The 15845-nt window shown below is 37.8% G+C and overlaps 1 long non-coding RNA gene across 1 annotated transcript; it reads left to right on the forward strand.

Moving 5' to 3' along the window:
* The first annotated feature begins 5045 nt into the window (after window positions 1–5045).
* On the forward strand, window positions 5046–7547 carry LOC128359879 (uncharacterized). The gene is made up of 4 exons (XR_008321469.1): window positions 5046–5110; window positions 6855–6929; window positions 7304–7363; window positions 7515–7547. It is a non-coding gene; the product is annotated as an uncharacterized LOC128359879 (long non-coding RNA).
* Window positions 7548–15845: the final 8298 nt, after the last annotated feature.

Below are 15845 nucleotides of genomic sequence, written 5' to 3' on the forward strand. Positions count from 1 at the left end.
TTATTATTAAACTGCTGTTACTGGTGATTGAGGCTGAGCTGACTGTCTCCCTCCCTGGGCGGTCTCAACTTCATGAGATGTAAATCCTGAAATTGAGTAAATTCTATGTTATGAACAATCATACAGTTATCTGAACAGATTAGAGTATATTATGTTTCTCAGCTTGTGTCTTGTCATGATAACATTGAGGAAGCTACATAAAACAGTAGAAGACATACAGATATGTGTATGCCTAATATAGGCAAGGCAAGGCAAGGCAGTTTTATTTATATAGCGCATTTCATACACAATGGCAATTCAATGTGCTTTACATAAAACAGAAAAACATGCAATTTGAGAAACTTAAAACATACAATTAACCCCCCCCCACCTCCCCCCCATAATAAAAACAAAGTACAGAAAAATAGAAAGACATAAATAAAATGATTGCAGCATAAAATAATAAATTTATACTTTTTTATATATAATATACTAACTTATAATTGAGAGAATGATAATTGCCACTCTGTTGCAGACTGAGAGAAATGGGCACAACTCTCAGGTAGGTCAGTATCCTGTGGCTCAGATGTAGCATCAATTTTTCAGGTTGCAGAGGTGATTTTTGATTGACAGTTAACACGCATTCAGAGAGCTGTAGGTGTGTGAGGTTGCTTTATACCGGAAACAGACCACACAAATTCAGGCCAGTTTCCACAAGATTTTGTCATGGCCGACATATTTCCAGCGTCAGGTCTGATTATGAACGTTGGGAATGACAAATAGACGTGGAGTGTAACATAACGTGTCATAACATGTATGCAGTGTTCCAGTACTAATTAACTATGTAAATACTGTGTTAAATGCATTCAGTGTGATAATATAGTGTTTTCAGTGCTTCACAATATCAAACTGTATCATATGAGCATAAACAAAAGGAGAAGTTCAGAGTTCCTCTGTTTTGTTTATTCAGGTTAAACCGGTTCAACTTCGTTCCTTTATCAGTTCAGTTCAGCTAACTTCAGTAAGATAAGGTCATTTCAAGTCAGTTTCAGTTTCAAAGTGCTCTGATAGTTTTTGTGTGTTTATGTGACAGGAGTTGGTGTGGGTAGTTAAACTGCTTCAGTCGCCTCTTAGCTGGAACTGAAAGAACGAGGTAAACATCCAAAAACAGCCTGCGGCTCAACAAGAAGTAAAAGCAAAAACACACAGAGCGTAGTTTGTCTCTATTTTACTTTTTTCATAACTCAAAGCCTGTGCACACTGTGGTGTTGACACATAAATACAACCACTTCATGTTTAGTTTATGTTTCCCACTAATTTGTATTTTTGGAACAAAAGGGAGCATTTGCTAAAAATGATTTGGTAACTACTCAATTCTTATCACCACACATCGTCACCAACTCTTAACTTTTGTACTTGAGCAGATGCATAGATTTTAGGGGAATATTAACTCACCTGTAGATGTAAACAAAGAGGGAGACAACTTTAGCATGTGATCTATGGGGGTTTTAGGTTCCTCCCAAACTCTATGCGCCCTCTGCTGACATGTTTGAGCATTACGCTAACACTGTGACCAGTAAAGTACAATAAAATTGGCATTTTAATCACTATTTAGGACACATAAAATAAAAAATTATAGGTGCATCTATTTTTAATCACACATAACTTGTTTAACCAATTAACTGTACCATAGTCCCTTAATGAACTGACTTTTTAAATCTTTTTTGACATTTTAAATTCCTGTACATATACTGTATTTTTTACCCTTTACACATGTTCACACAAACTGATGTCAAACAGCCTGCCGCAAGTTTTCATTTACTGCCTGAAAAAGATCAGAATGAGAAAATACAGTGATGATAGTTAGGGTGAGACCCACTGAGCTATGCTCTACCCCATGATGCTACTTTCTACTCCTACATTTATTTAACAGCTTTAGTTACTTTTCAGATGAAGATTTGACACAATGGATAATATAACAAGCTTTTAGAATACAACACATTGTTAAAGATCAAACCAGTCAGCAGTGTGTAGTCGGCTCATATCTCAGATGTCTATGAGTTGTTAACAGCTCCACCAAATACTGATTTTTCCCTCTAAGCTTCTCACATGCTTTCATTACAATAAATGTTCAAATGAGCCAATATTTCAGTAAAAATCAAAGATTAGAGAAAAAGTCCAAAAACTGAAAACACATTTGTGTATCAGAACTTTGTTTCTTCTTCTTTCCTCTCCCATTAATCATCTCAGCAGCCCTCACATTGACTCTATGGACCCTTTGGAGGGCCCCACCCCTAGGTTGGGAACAACAATATAAAGTAGTATAAACTAGCTAACTGTATATAAAGTAGTGTAAACTAGCTCCACCTCCAGCAGCTATAACAGTAACATGCTGCTCTAACACTGATGCCCCTTAGCAAAAAGTAGTATACTTGAAACTCATTTTATTACAAATACACTCTTCTATATACTGCCATTGTACTAGTTATATACTATATGATTTGAACATATAAGTTCATAACACTGTGTACTGCAGTACCACATCCAGGGCCTGGAGCTAAAAATGCAAACAAACTGTTCAGACTTGAAGGAGTTGGCCACGCCATCACTAAATGTAGTGTGTGTCACCAAGTTTAAAGTAGAAGTCCAATGATATTCTGTATTATATTTAGTATTAGTGCAATAGAGCTAAAACACACACACTGTAGTTTGACTCTCTTAATTTTTCCAACTTTACAGCAGCATGTGGGCAGTAAAATAAAATAAAAGAGCAGCAATAAGAAAGTACAACAACAAAAGGAACAATAATAGTAAAAATATATGATAAAAATAATTATGAGTAATGGTATTGAGTGGTGATATACCAGAGCCAAGGTGATGTTTTTATTGCACAGAGAGTGAAATAAATATATATGTATATTATATGTATGTTGCACACAATTGAAATTAGTAGTATACATGAAATATTAATATTGCACTAATATTTACATAGAAACAAACATTTAACAGTAACAATTGGAAGCATAAAAACATACCATTAATTATACTGAACCCGAATTATACTAATAATACTTCATTATTTATTTTATGTATTTCATTATTTATTTTATATATATTATTACTTAATTTATTATATTATTATATTCATTTATTTTATAAATGCAATACCGCGAGTGACCACTGAGTGTCGCCCTCGGGTCGCAGCCACAGTCTATGGTCGCAGCGTTCAGTCTTTCTGTTATGAGGCCTACTGCGCATGCTCAGTAGTGTTTCCCCCCGCTCGCTCTTTCTCGGCTGGAGGACATTTTAACTAATATAAAACCTCGATGGATCAAACGTTCATAACATAAAGAGCTTGTCTGTATAAATTGAGCTTGTCTGTAGTTTTGAGGCGTCCTGTCAACAGTTTTACAGACGTCTCTTTTACAATGGTGCTCTATGAGCCGCAGGAGGATTTTATAGATGCAATACCGCGAGTGACCACTGAGTGTCGCCCTATCGCCTCAAATAATCCATCCATGGTCTTATATTTTGAATGTGAATCTGTGACAGTGTTTGGACCTGAGTTATTATAGTTTTGAAATGTTCATTAGTTTTTTATAATGATAATAATAATAATAATAATAATAATAATAATAATAATAATAATAATAATAATAATAATTTTTATTAAGTTTGCTTTTTTATTTCACTGTAGTTTTAGTGAGTTTAACAAGTGATGAAGTAGTTTTAGTTTAGTTTTTATTTAGTTTTAGTCTTAGTTTTAGTTTTTTCAGGTATTAGGAGGAAAGCCTTGGTTAGTAGAAGCTGTAAAGGATGAAATAATGCTGACACTGAGGTCAAATGAGCTGTGTTTGTGTTCTCCCTACTGGTACTAGTCCACCACACTGTACACAAAACAGTCATGATGGAGAAAATGAAAAGAAAACTAAAACTAAGCTGATTTTATCTGCAGTTCACTTTAGTTTTAGTTAGTTTTGCATTGTTTGTTGTAGTTTTTATTTAGCTTATATTTAACTATAATAACCCTGGTTTGGACTAACAACAGGAGGATCATCAGATAGCTTCACGGCTTTATATTTACAGATGTGAATCTAGAATGTGTATAGCAACTGAATTGTTTTATAAATAAATTTATATACAGCAGCTCTGCTATAAATTCTACATTTATGAAGTTTATACATTTTTTGACAAGAAGGTGAAAATTCTGCTTTATGTTCATTAGTTATTGAGTGATGGTGGTGTGTTAGGGTGCATTATATTGAAAGGTGTTCATAATATTATATATACACCACCACCACGTAGTACGACCTCAGTAATAAACAATGTAGAATTATCACTTTTTTGACAATGTCAACAAAAAAAAGTAGAATTTATAGCAGAGATGTTTATTGGATTGAATTATATTGCACATGTATTTCTACTGAAGTTGCAGGTGACTGTAGTTTAGAGAATAAAACTACTAAAGTATATACTAAATAACTAATTACTATATAATAGTTCAGAGAATATCTTAAATTGAAGGAAAGTGACAGGATACAATCTGTGGTAAGAATAGGACAAGGTACGACCTATAGTCCCCCCCAACAAAGTAAAGTCACCCGTATATGAAGCATTTAAATGGGGAATTCCGTCCTATTTTCAAAAATGAATTTCAGGCCCCATCATCAGTGGTGGGTTTGATTCGAGCTGGCATGACCCGCTCGGACAGGTTATAATGACACCAATCTATCACGGGCCAACCAGGCGACTTCATCAAACGCACCCCCCACCCTCCTGTGGTTAGAAAGTGTAGGAGATGTTTCTTTAACTGCTTGACAGTTTCGACTGAGACTACAATCTTCCTCAGAAGCATCATTAGTCCTTAAATCAAATTCATTATGGACGTGGACTTTAAATCATTGTTTTATTTTATGGCCTTGGTGCCCTTAAAAAATTGACAACACAAAAATGCCCCTAAAATGACAAAATTCTAGGCCTGGGTGAGACTGATTTATTATATTGTGTCTATATGTGTTATAGCTATTGATGTGTTCAGAAACAAGAGAAACACATGTTGATTGACAGGTGAAGCTGGTGGAGGTGGCGAGGGAGAATCCGATGATCAATGAGATCCAAAATGATGAAAAAGGTGAGTGACTTTGAACACGATGTGAAGACACAAGTGAAAGACAGTTTTCATAGACGTCTTCTTTTAGGAGTTTCATGAAGTCTTGAAACATTGAAGTGTGAATATACGTATGTGTTCCCCAAATTTGTCATCTGAACCAGAAACAAGTTTATGTTCAACTGGAAACAAGATTTTTTTTTAAAATAAAAATGAAGAAACTAGACAGGCTTTCACACTTATGGCTTTGACTTACAAGCAGTAAATGTACTCCTGTATGTACTATTTTGAGTATTTCCATTACTTTATACTTTTATTTTCCTGTTTCAGAGGCAAATGTGCCTTTAAATCCACTATGTCTATTTACTTTCACCCTTTCAGATAAATATCTCATATGTGAAACATTTAAATCGAGCTGCAATGATAAGTCGATTGATTGATTGGTTGATTAATCATCTGAAAATTATCTGGCAACCATTATGGTGATAGTTTGATCACTTCAGGTTCGAGCTTCTCAAATGTAAAGATTTGATGTTTGAATATCTTTAGACTCTAATCAATCAGACAGTCAGACATTGTTCAGGTAAAACACATCACACAACTCAACAAAAAGACACAGAGGAGTTAAAGTCAAAGTCCACATCAGAGAAAGGCACACCTACATTACTGACAAGTCTCCTTTGTGTTCTGTTTTGTTCTCTACGAGCACCGGAGGAAAAATGTGCTGACATTTAATCTCCGCCTTCAAACCGTGTCAACAATGAACTGGAATTGGAACATAATAAAAAAGAAAATTAAAGATTAACTTACAAACTTTTTCTACCCTAAAGATGTCCTTATGTCGCTATCACCTGTCGTAAATAGTTAAACAGAAATGTTCTCTAAACATTACCTCAGTGTTGTCTCAGGTCATCTAAGGCTACGTTCACACCGCAGGCCTTAATACTCAAATCCGATGTTTTTGTTTGTCTGTTCATATTACACTTTTAAATGTTTCCTCCTGAAGTGAGCCGCATGCTCAGTTGATCATTAATGACGTCACGCACAGAGCGATGTTTACGGAAGTGAACATGGCATCAGCAACAGCTGGTGAAGTTACTGGTCGTCTCATTTATGGTCTAATGTTAAAAATAGTGTGTTTGTGAGCGGGTGATGTTAAAAAGGAGGAAGAGGAGAAAGAAAATGAATACTTTATTGATGTCTTTATGTGGAGCATAGCTGTGTGTTGCTGTGTGTTGCTCCAGAATAACGACAAAGCTGCATTAAATGCGACATGACTGTTCAGATTGCGGTCGCATAAAAAAAAAAATCCGATATGTATCAGATTCAGTAGCACATTTGAAAGTGTCCTGAATCGGAGTCAGCTAAGCTTGCAGAATCCAAGGAGTCAATCAATCAGTCTTTCTTTATTTTTATACATAGCACAAAAAGTAGGGAAATTTGTGTTTGGTACATTATTTCTTTGCTTCTTGGCAATAAACCTAACCCTAACCCTCTCATACCGTTGGAAAGCCTGTTTATTTCTCTTTTAAATGGAGCCATATTTATAAGGAGCATGCATTAGTGGGATGAGCACAGAGCTGAGTGGGTTGTGGGTTGACCCATGAAAAGTTTGTCAAATCTTGTGTGATCAGCTTGGGCATGGTGTTCCTGCCAGTGACCAACACGACCACTTTGTCAGTTGGGGTTGAAGGAGAAAGAGAAAAATAATAATAATACATATAACGTGAATACAATATTTTCCTTCATTTCCTGTGTGTTTGTTCAGAGTTTAAACCTGATGAAGGAAACTCCGTCCCGATCACTCAGTGGAGTAACCACATGGGGGCGCCACAGCACCAGGGTGAGTCTCTCCTGTACAGTCAATGACTGACTGTCACAGTACAGTAAGTGTGTGTGTGTGTGTGTGTGTGTGTGTGTGTGTGTGTGTGTGTGTGTGTGTGTGTGTGTGTGTGTGTGTGTGTGTGTGTAAGTTAATGTGAATATGACCCAGTGTGTTAATTTAATGTGAGGCTCAGGCAGTTCACACAAATATCACAAATATGTCAAAAAACTGTGTCATCTTCTTTAGAGAAACTATATCTGTAGAATCATTATAAATTATAATATGTTCATACACATGTAGCGAAGAGGATTTGATATTCAGTTAAAAAAAGGTTCTGGCTTCAGGAATCCATTATGTCAAGTATGGAAGTACAAATGTGTCTGTGTCCTCAGATGGTCAGACCAATGGCAGCACAGCAGTGAAGACAGGAAGTGATCTGGATGCTGTTATCGGTAATTATTTAAGGATTTACTCATTTAATTAATTCATTAGAACATTAAAATGAATCACTATGTTTCCCATGGTGCCTCACTCCCACTTGTGTGTGTGTGTGTGTGTGTGTGTGTGTGTGTGTGTGTGTGTGTGTGTGTGTGTGTGTTTCAGAGTCAAATTCTGAGGCAGAAGACTTGGTGACGTGACCACTTGTTGGACTCAGGTCTATTTTTCATGTTTTTACTGAAATCATTTCTAATGTGAGTGAACGTGACCTAAAACTCTAAAGAAGCATGAAAGCTTGAAAGATGACTGAAACGTTTAATACATTATCAAAAGAGCCCAAAATATTATAAAAGACACTTCACACCCCGGACACTCACTGTTTGAACTGCTGCCATCTGGAAAACGATACAGACTCATGAAAACAAGGACAAACAGACTCAAACACAGCTTCTACCCAACAGCAATAACCACTCTCAACAAAAGCAGGAGCTAATGTGCAATAACAAAAATGATTGTATGTTGATGAATGTTCTTGTAATGTCCGTGTGTTGATGTATGTGTGGAGGGGTGAATGTGTCTATATATATATATTTATTTTATTTTATTTCTATTTTATTTATTATTTTTTTAGTTATTTTATTTTTTTATATATGATGCACTGACTGGAGAGCACTTTTAATTTCGTTGTACCTGGTGACAATGACAATAAAGATCTATTCTATTCTAAAATCTTACTTTTGTTTGGATTGATTGAGTGAGTGAGTGAGTGAGTGAGTGAGTGAGTGAGTGAGTGAGTGAGTGAGTGAGTGAGTGAGTGAGTGATTGATTGATTGATTGATTGATTGATTGATTGATTGATCGATTGATTAACCTCAGGCATGTCGAGGGTTCACCTTTAGATTTCAGCCTCGACTTAAATCTGAGTTGATTAGTATTCCAAGAGTTCTGGTAGTGGGCTTCATGTTGGTGGACTGAGGACTAAGGGTTTTATTTTTTATTTTTGTTGTGGCTGACTGTAAGTATGATTTCATATTTTGAGAGTATTTGAGTTGAAGAAATGTTTGTTGTGTGTGTCACAGCAGGGTCGGATGTGTTGCACCAGCTGTGATGTGACTTCTGAAAGTTCGTCACTGAGCGATTCATCATCAGGTTTGTGGTCAAAGACAGGAAACTGAACTTTTAGAGAGGTCAGCGTGAGGTCACATGATACTGCACTGTCATGATTGTGTGTGTGTGTGTGTGTGTGTGTGTGTGTGTCTCTGTATGTGTGCGTGTGTGTGTGTGTGCGTCTTTGTGTGTGTGTGTCTTTGTGTCTGTGTGTGTGTGTGTGTGTGTGTGCGTGTCTTTGTGTCTGTGTGTGTGTGTGTGTGTGTGTGTGTGTGTCTCTGTGTCTCTCTGTGTGTGTATGTCTCTGTGTGTGTGTCTGTGTGTGTGTGTGTGTCTTTGTGTGTGTGTCTCTGTCTGTGTGTGTGTCTGTGTCTCTGTGTGTGTGTCTGTGTCTCTGTGTGTGTGTATGTGTGTGTGTGTGTGTGTCTCTGTCTGTGTCTCTATGTGTGTGTGTGTGTGTGTGTGTCTGTGTGCGCGTCTGTGTGTGTCTTTATGTGTGTGTCTGTGTGTATCTGTCTCTGTGTGAGTGTGTCTCTGTGTGAGTGTGTGTGTGCATGTGTGTGTCTCTGTCTGTCTGTGTGTGTGCGTCTTTATGTGTGTGTGTGTGTCTGTGTGTATCTGTCTCTGCCTTTGTGTATGTGTGTGTGTGTGTGTGTGTGTGTGTGTGTGTGTGTGTGTGTGTGCGTGTGTTTGTGTCTCTATGTGTGTGTCTCTCTCTGTGTGTGTGTGTGTGTATGTGTGTCTCTGTGTGTGTGTGTATCTGTCTCTGTGCATGTGTGTCTCTGTCTCTATGTGTGTGTGTGTGTGTGCATGTGTCTGTGTGTGTGTGTGTGTTCAGTAACATCCTGTGATGATTCACTGAGTCACAGTTCAGTGAAAGTAGAAAACAGACAGATTCTAACAGACATGTTTGTCACGTAGACCAGCTGAACATCTTCATTTTTCATTTTTACTTGTCTTTGATTTTTAATCATTAAAACATCCTTCAGACTGTCGATCGCTGGTACTCAATATATTATTCTGATCAAGTCAAGTCAGTCTTTATTTCTCTAACACATAAAATCACATTTAGTCTTTTTAACATTTCACTCATTTTATTGAATTGCTGCTATTTATCTTTTATTCTTTATTTTTTAATTGGCTGTACTGCAGAAATGCCTTTAAAATGTCTTTATACATCATTTAATGACTATAAAGACTATTCATTATTCATTTAAACCTCACTGCACTGACTTCCTGTTAACTTTATACTGAATTTAAACATGTTGGTGCTCTTCTATGAAGCTGTATATTAAACACCTGTTGCACCTTCAGGCTTTTCTCAGTGAACCTCGGACGTGTTTTATGACTCAGAGAGACCGAGCCTTCCAGTCAACATGCCCAAACATGCCCTGATCTACCGAGCAACTACCCAGCGACACAAGGCTTGACCTGTTCTCTCTTCATGCTGATAATTATGACCGCTGTCAGAAACCTCACATGTCCACAAGTAAATATGCAATCACAAGGTTTCCACTCTGCAGCAACGTTATCAGAATAAAATAAAAGTTGTTTAGAGAGACATGAGCTTCAGTGCCCAAACCTAATCCCTGAAGAGTTGGAAGAGTCTCCCAATAAGTTTTAAGGTGTTTGGATACTTTGGACTCATTTAAAAAACATCTAAAACCATCTGATCAGCTGTTTGTGTAGTTTGTGGTATTATTTGTTGTAACTTGACGCCTGTGTCTGTTATTTTTATTCATCTTTATTGCATATGATTGGTTTTGATTTTATTGATTTATTATAAGGGCCCGAGCAGTGACCAGTACGAAGCCCTTTTGTATCTGTAAACCAACATGCATGGGGGGGGGCAATGGCCCGTTCACCGCTGCTTGCAGCTTTAATTATTATTATTATTTTGGGGCTTTATTGCCTTTATTGGACAGTTGGTGGCAGAGAGACTGACAGGAAACAAGAGGAGAGAGAGAGAGAGTAAGAGGTTCCTGCTGGACTCGAACCACAGACGCTGCAGGTATATAGTATATATGGTTTATATGGGTTATATGGTTTATATTGTATATATGTGGTATACACAGTCGCCCATAAAGTTGGAATAATTCTATTTTCAGACACATTCCTCTTCTTATTTTCTATTTATACACATCAGTAATCACCTTTGACCAGGTATAATGAGATTGATCAATACAATTTAGAGAATATTTACATTTTATTTATCAAGAATAAATCACATTTCCACAATCACTTCATGGAAAGAGGTAAAAAACATTTTATTCCAACTTTATGGGCGGCCGTGTATATCGTATATGGCTTTAACCCTTGTGTCGTCCTCCCGGGTCAAATTGACCCTGTTTGTTTTTACTGTTCCTTCCTTCCTTCCTTCCTTCCTTCCTTCCTTCCTTCCGTCTGTCCTTCCGCCCTCCCTTCTTCTTTCCTTCCCTCTTTCCTTCCTTTCCTTCCTTCCTCCCTCCCTCCTTCTCTCTTTCTTTCCTCCCCCTACCTTCCTCCCTTCCTTCCTTCCTTCCTTCCTTCCTTCCTCCTTTCTTCTTTCCTCCTTCTTTCCTCCTTCAGTCCTTCCTTCCTCCTTTCCTTTCTCCCTTCCATCCTTTCTTCCTCCATCCCTTCCTTCCTCCCCCCCTCCCTGCTACCTTCCTCCCTTCCTTCTTTCCTCTGCCCTTCCTTCTTTCCTTCCTTCCTTCCTTCCTTCTTCCCTCCTTCTGTCCTTCCTTCCTCCATCCCTTCCTTCCTTCCTTCCTTCCTTCCTCTCTTGACTCAAGGACAACAGGAGGGTTAAACACTACGAGGACACTCTGATTTTGTTTATTTATTTTAACATGAAGCACTTAGTGACTTAGCTTTTATAACGTGTACAGTAATACATCATCTATCTGTGTGTCTGTACGTCTTTGATTCAGATAAAGAAAAACTCGCTTTAACAGATGAAACATGAAGCTCAGAGGATCTAGATGTTGTGTTAAAGTTAGAGAGATACAGCGTGAACAAACAGGATGACAGAACTATAGATGGGTTTGATTAGGAAGACGTTGAGCAGCTTCCAGGTATCACCAAACACAGATAAGACCTGAACCACATGACCTCCATCACCTCCTCCATCCGGTCTGATGGGCCTTAGTGAGTCTGTTTACATCCGCAACAGCATCCTGGTTATCAATCAATCAATCAATCTTTATTTATAAAGCGCCAAATCACAACAAAGTTATCTCAAGGCTCTTTCCACATAGAGCAGGTTCTAAACCGAACTCTTCAGGTTTTAACTTTAAAGAGACCCAACATTCCCACATGAGACACAGGGGAGAGAAAAAAACTCCCTTTTAACAGGAAGAACCCTCAGAACCAGACTCAGAGTGGGAGAACATCTGCCTCCACCGGTTGGAGTAGAGAGGAGAGAGAGAGGAAGGAGAGGAGAGAGAGAGGGGGAGAGGAGAGAGAGAGAGGAGAGAGAGGAAGGAGAGGACAGAGAGAGAGAGGAGAGAGAAAGGAAAGGAGAGAGAGGAAGGAGAGGAGAGGAGAGGAAGGAAGGATAGAGAGGAAGGAGAGGAGAGAGAGGAGAGAGAGGAAGGAGAGGAGAGAGAGGAGAGAGAGGAAGGAGAGGAGAGAGGAAGGAGAGGACAGAGAGAGAGGAAGGAGAGGACAGAGAGAGAGAGGAGAGAGTGAGGAAGGAGAGGAGAGGAGAGAGAGGAAGGAGAGGAGAGAGAGGAAGGAGAGGAGAGAGAGAGGAAGGAGAGGACAGAGAGAGAGAGGAGAGAGAGAGGACGGAGAGGAGAGAGAGAGGAAGGAGAGGAGAGAGACGAAGGATAGGAGAGAGATGAAGAGGAGGAGAGAGAGGGAGAGGAGTAGAGAGGAGAGAAAGGAAGGAGAGGAGAGAGAGAGAGAGAGGAAGGAGAGGAGAGAGAAGAAGGAGAGGAGAGGAGAGAGGAAGGAGAGGAGTAGAGAGGAAGAGAGGAAGGAGAGGAGAGAGAGGAGCCCAGTGCATCATGGGAGTCCCCTGGCAGTCTAAGCCTATAGCAGCATATATATTATATTAGAGGTTTCTGGAGACTTCTGGTTATATTTGGTGCATTTAAACACTTTAAGAAACCTGATGTACCACCTGACCACTCTAACAGGTCTGTAAATGATCATTACTGGAGCAGAACGTTGAGACTGAGATGTGACTCAGAGATGTGAGATTAGTAACCAGGACATGATAAACCATCCATATGTTATACTGTTCATATTCTCTCCTCACAGTTTAAAAAGTGTCTATATCAAATGTTGAAGCACAGATGTGTTTAAAAAGCATCAATAGTCAATAATCTGACTGATTAGTCATTTTTTAATCTCTTTTCGGAAGCGGTTGGGTTTCTTTAGTCAACTTAGTCTCTTATTAGTCATTTTTATGTCTGTTTTTGGTGGTTTTTAGGTTTCTTTAGTCAATTAGTGTCTCTTTTGCATCTCTTCTTGGTGGTTAAATGTTATTTTCTATGTAAAGTGTAACATGAGCAGAGCTTTGTGGAAGTGTGGGGTTTATTGTAGAACCATTAGAGCCATCAGTCTTCACTGCTACATCATAAAAATACATCCTCATAACTACTATCTTATTAAAACTATTAACTATTCATTTCACTTAAACACATGGACATAGATACGGAGATAATCTGACCCAGAACAGCTTCAATGGACAAACATTTGGAGCATCTATTCAAAAATATGAAATTTAAAAAATATTTTCATTTTTGTGCATTTTGGGCCACTTTAGGAAAAGTCGTCAAATTTCAGAATAAAAGACCTGAACAGTATGTAAGGGGTTAAAGGATCATCTCAATTCTTCTTGTCATCAAACAAATCTCATTATAAAGATCATCAACAGTGTACATACTAGTTTATGTTTAATGTGTTGTTTTAGGTATTTTATTTTGACACTTCATGTTAAACGTATGTATTTTATTCTGAAAGAGTTTTGGCGAAGTGAAATGTAAAGCACGGAGGAAAGGAGTAGAGTTATTGATTAGTCCAGTTGAAAGTGGCAACAAGGTAAACAAGTTTACACTCAATTTATTACAAGTTAAGTTCATTTATACATAAAATGAAGCTAAATGAGATAATGAGACTAATGATTAGACTGATAGCTTCCTGTTTGTTTAGTATTGAGCTCTGACGTTGATTGGTAGGTTGTGAGATGAAGAATTTAATTAACATTTAAAACAGGCAGCGTGCACCAGGAGACTCTTTAAGGAGCATGATTGGTTAAGGTGGTTGTTTAATTGTATATGAGCCTTATATTGGTAGAATTGAAGCTTGTTGTAGGTTTATACTTTGATAGAAATGATAAAAATCCGTTTAGAAACTAGTATGTGTGATAATAATAATATGTTAAATAACACATTTAAGTGTTTTTACCATTATGACCATTTTATACCATTTTATATATAAGGGCAAAGCATCCTGGTGGAGATACAACTCATAAAATCCCAAATGTAATAAAAATATGAAGGAATTATTTTACTTTAGGTGTAAATGACATAACTCGTGACATCACATTATGTTTTTTACATCTAATTTTCCATCCTGCCTGTTTAAGGGTTAACAAAGAAACCAATAAAACAGTAATAATAATAAAATCATTTATACCAGTATTGTGTGTGTAACAATGTCTGATGTTTGTAACTCAAAACTATAAAATAAGTCACAAACTCTTCATTTCAGCTCCTGTAAAGGCTTTTAAACATTCTTCTCCTTATGATTGTTGTTGTTGTCTAGTTATTATTAAACCGTGTATGATATTTTTCAGCGTTATAACCGGATCAACACTCAGCTGCTGACTGTGACTCATAAACATGAAGACACGAGGAGAATGAAACAGAGTGAAATGTTCCTTTAAACAGCCGCACGTAGCTCACGAGTGTGAAGCCGCGGCTTGTTACTGTACGTGCAGCTCCACATGCGCGCACACACACATGTACGTGCAGATCCACACGCACGCACGCGCGCGCACACTCATGCACACACACAAGCGCACACACACTGAGGACGCCACCGGTTATGTAATCAGTGTTGGGACTGATCTCCACCCACTGGCTGCTCTTTGTTATCCTCACACACACACACACACACACACACACACACACACACACACACACACACACACACACACACACACACACACACACACACACACACACACACACTCTACTGCAGTAATAATACACGCAGCTTTACTTTGATAGAGCAACAACACCCTTATTAATACTGCAAACACATTCATGCTGCATTGAAACACTGATATTAATTATTATTATTGTAAAATGATTTTATATAAAGCAGCATTATTTATTATTCATGTTCAGTGATCTGATCTCTGCAGCTGTTATAATCTCATAATTCTGTTTATTTAATAACATCTGTGCAGAATTCCTTCACATGATTCAGACTGTGCTGCAGTTTATTGTTGTGCAGTAATATCTGAATATGCAGGGTTAGGGTTAGAGTTAATATCTGAATATGCAGGGTTAGGGTTAGGGTTAATATCTGAATATGCAGGGTTAGAGTTAATATCTGAATATGCAGGGTTAGAGTTAGGGTTAATATCTGAATATGCAGGGTTAGAGTTAATATCTGAATATGCAGGGTTAGGGTTAGGGTTAATATCTGAATATGCAGGGTTAGAGTTAATATCTGAATATGCAGGGTTAGGGTTAGGGTTAATATCTGAATATGCAGGGTTAGGGTTAATATCTGAATATGCAGGGTTAGGGTTAATATCTGAATATGCAGGGTTAGGGTTAATATCTGAATATGCAGGGTTAGAGTTAGGGTTAATATCTGAATATGCAGGGTTAGGGTTAATATCTGAATATGCAGGGTTAGGGTTAGAGTTAATATCTGAATATGCAGGGTCAGGGTTAATATCTGAATATGCAGGGTTAGGGTTAATATCTGAATATGCAGGGTTAGGGTTAATATCTGAATATGCAGGGTTAGGGTTAATATCTGAATATGCAGGGTCAGGGTTAATATCTGAATATGCAGGGTTAGGGTTAATATCTGAATATGCAGGGTTAGAGTTAATATCTGAATATGCAGGGTTAGGGTTAATATCTGAATATGCAGGGTCATGTGTCAGAGGTTCCACAGAGCAGAGATGTTTATTTTATCTGCTGTAATGTTTTGCAGTTCATGTCTTTGTTGTACTGTAGAGTACTTTACTGAATGTAGTACTGTGTAATACTACATGCAGTGTAGTACTGCATGTAGTACTGCATGTAGTACTGCATGTAGTTTATGAGATGCATGTTGACAGGAAACAAAACATGTGCAAAAATCTGAGAATAACTGATTTACCGCAGAAATGTTACAGAAATAAAATGCAACACAGTAATAATACTGCAATAC

The sequence above is a fragment of the Scomber japonicus genome, chromosome 1 (genome assembly GCF_027409825.1).
Source record: "Scomber japonicus isolate fScoJap1 chromosome 1, fScoJap1.pri, whole genome shotgun sequence".
NCBI classification, from domain to species: Eukaryota; Metazoa; Chordata; class Actinopteri; order Scombriformes; family Scombridae; genus Scomber; species Scomber japonicus.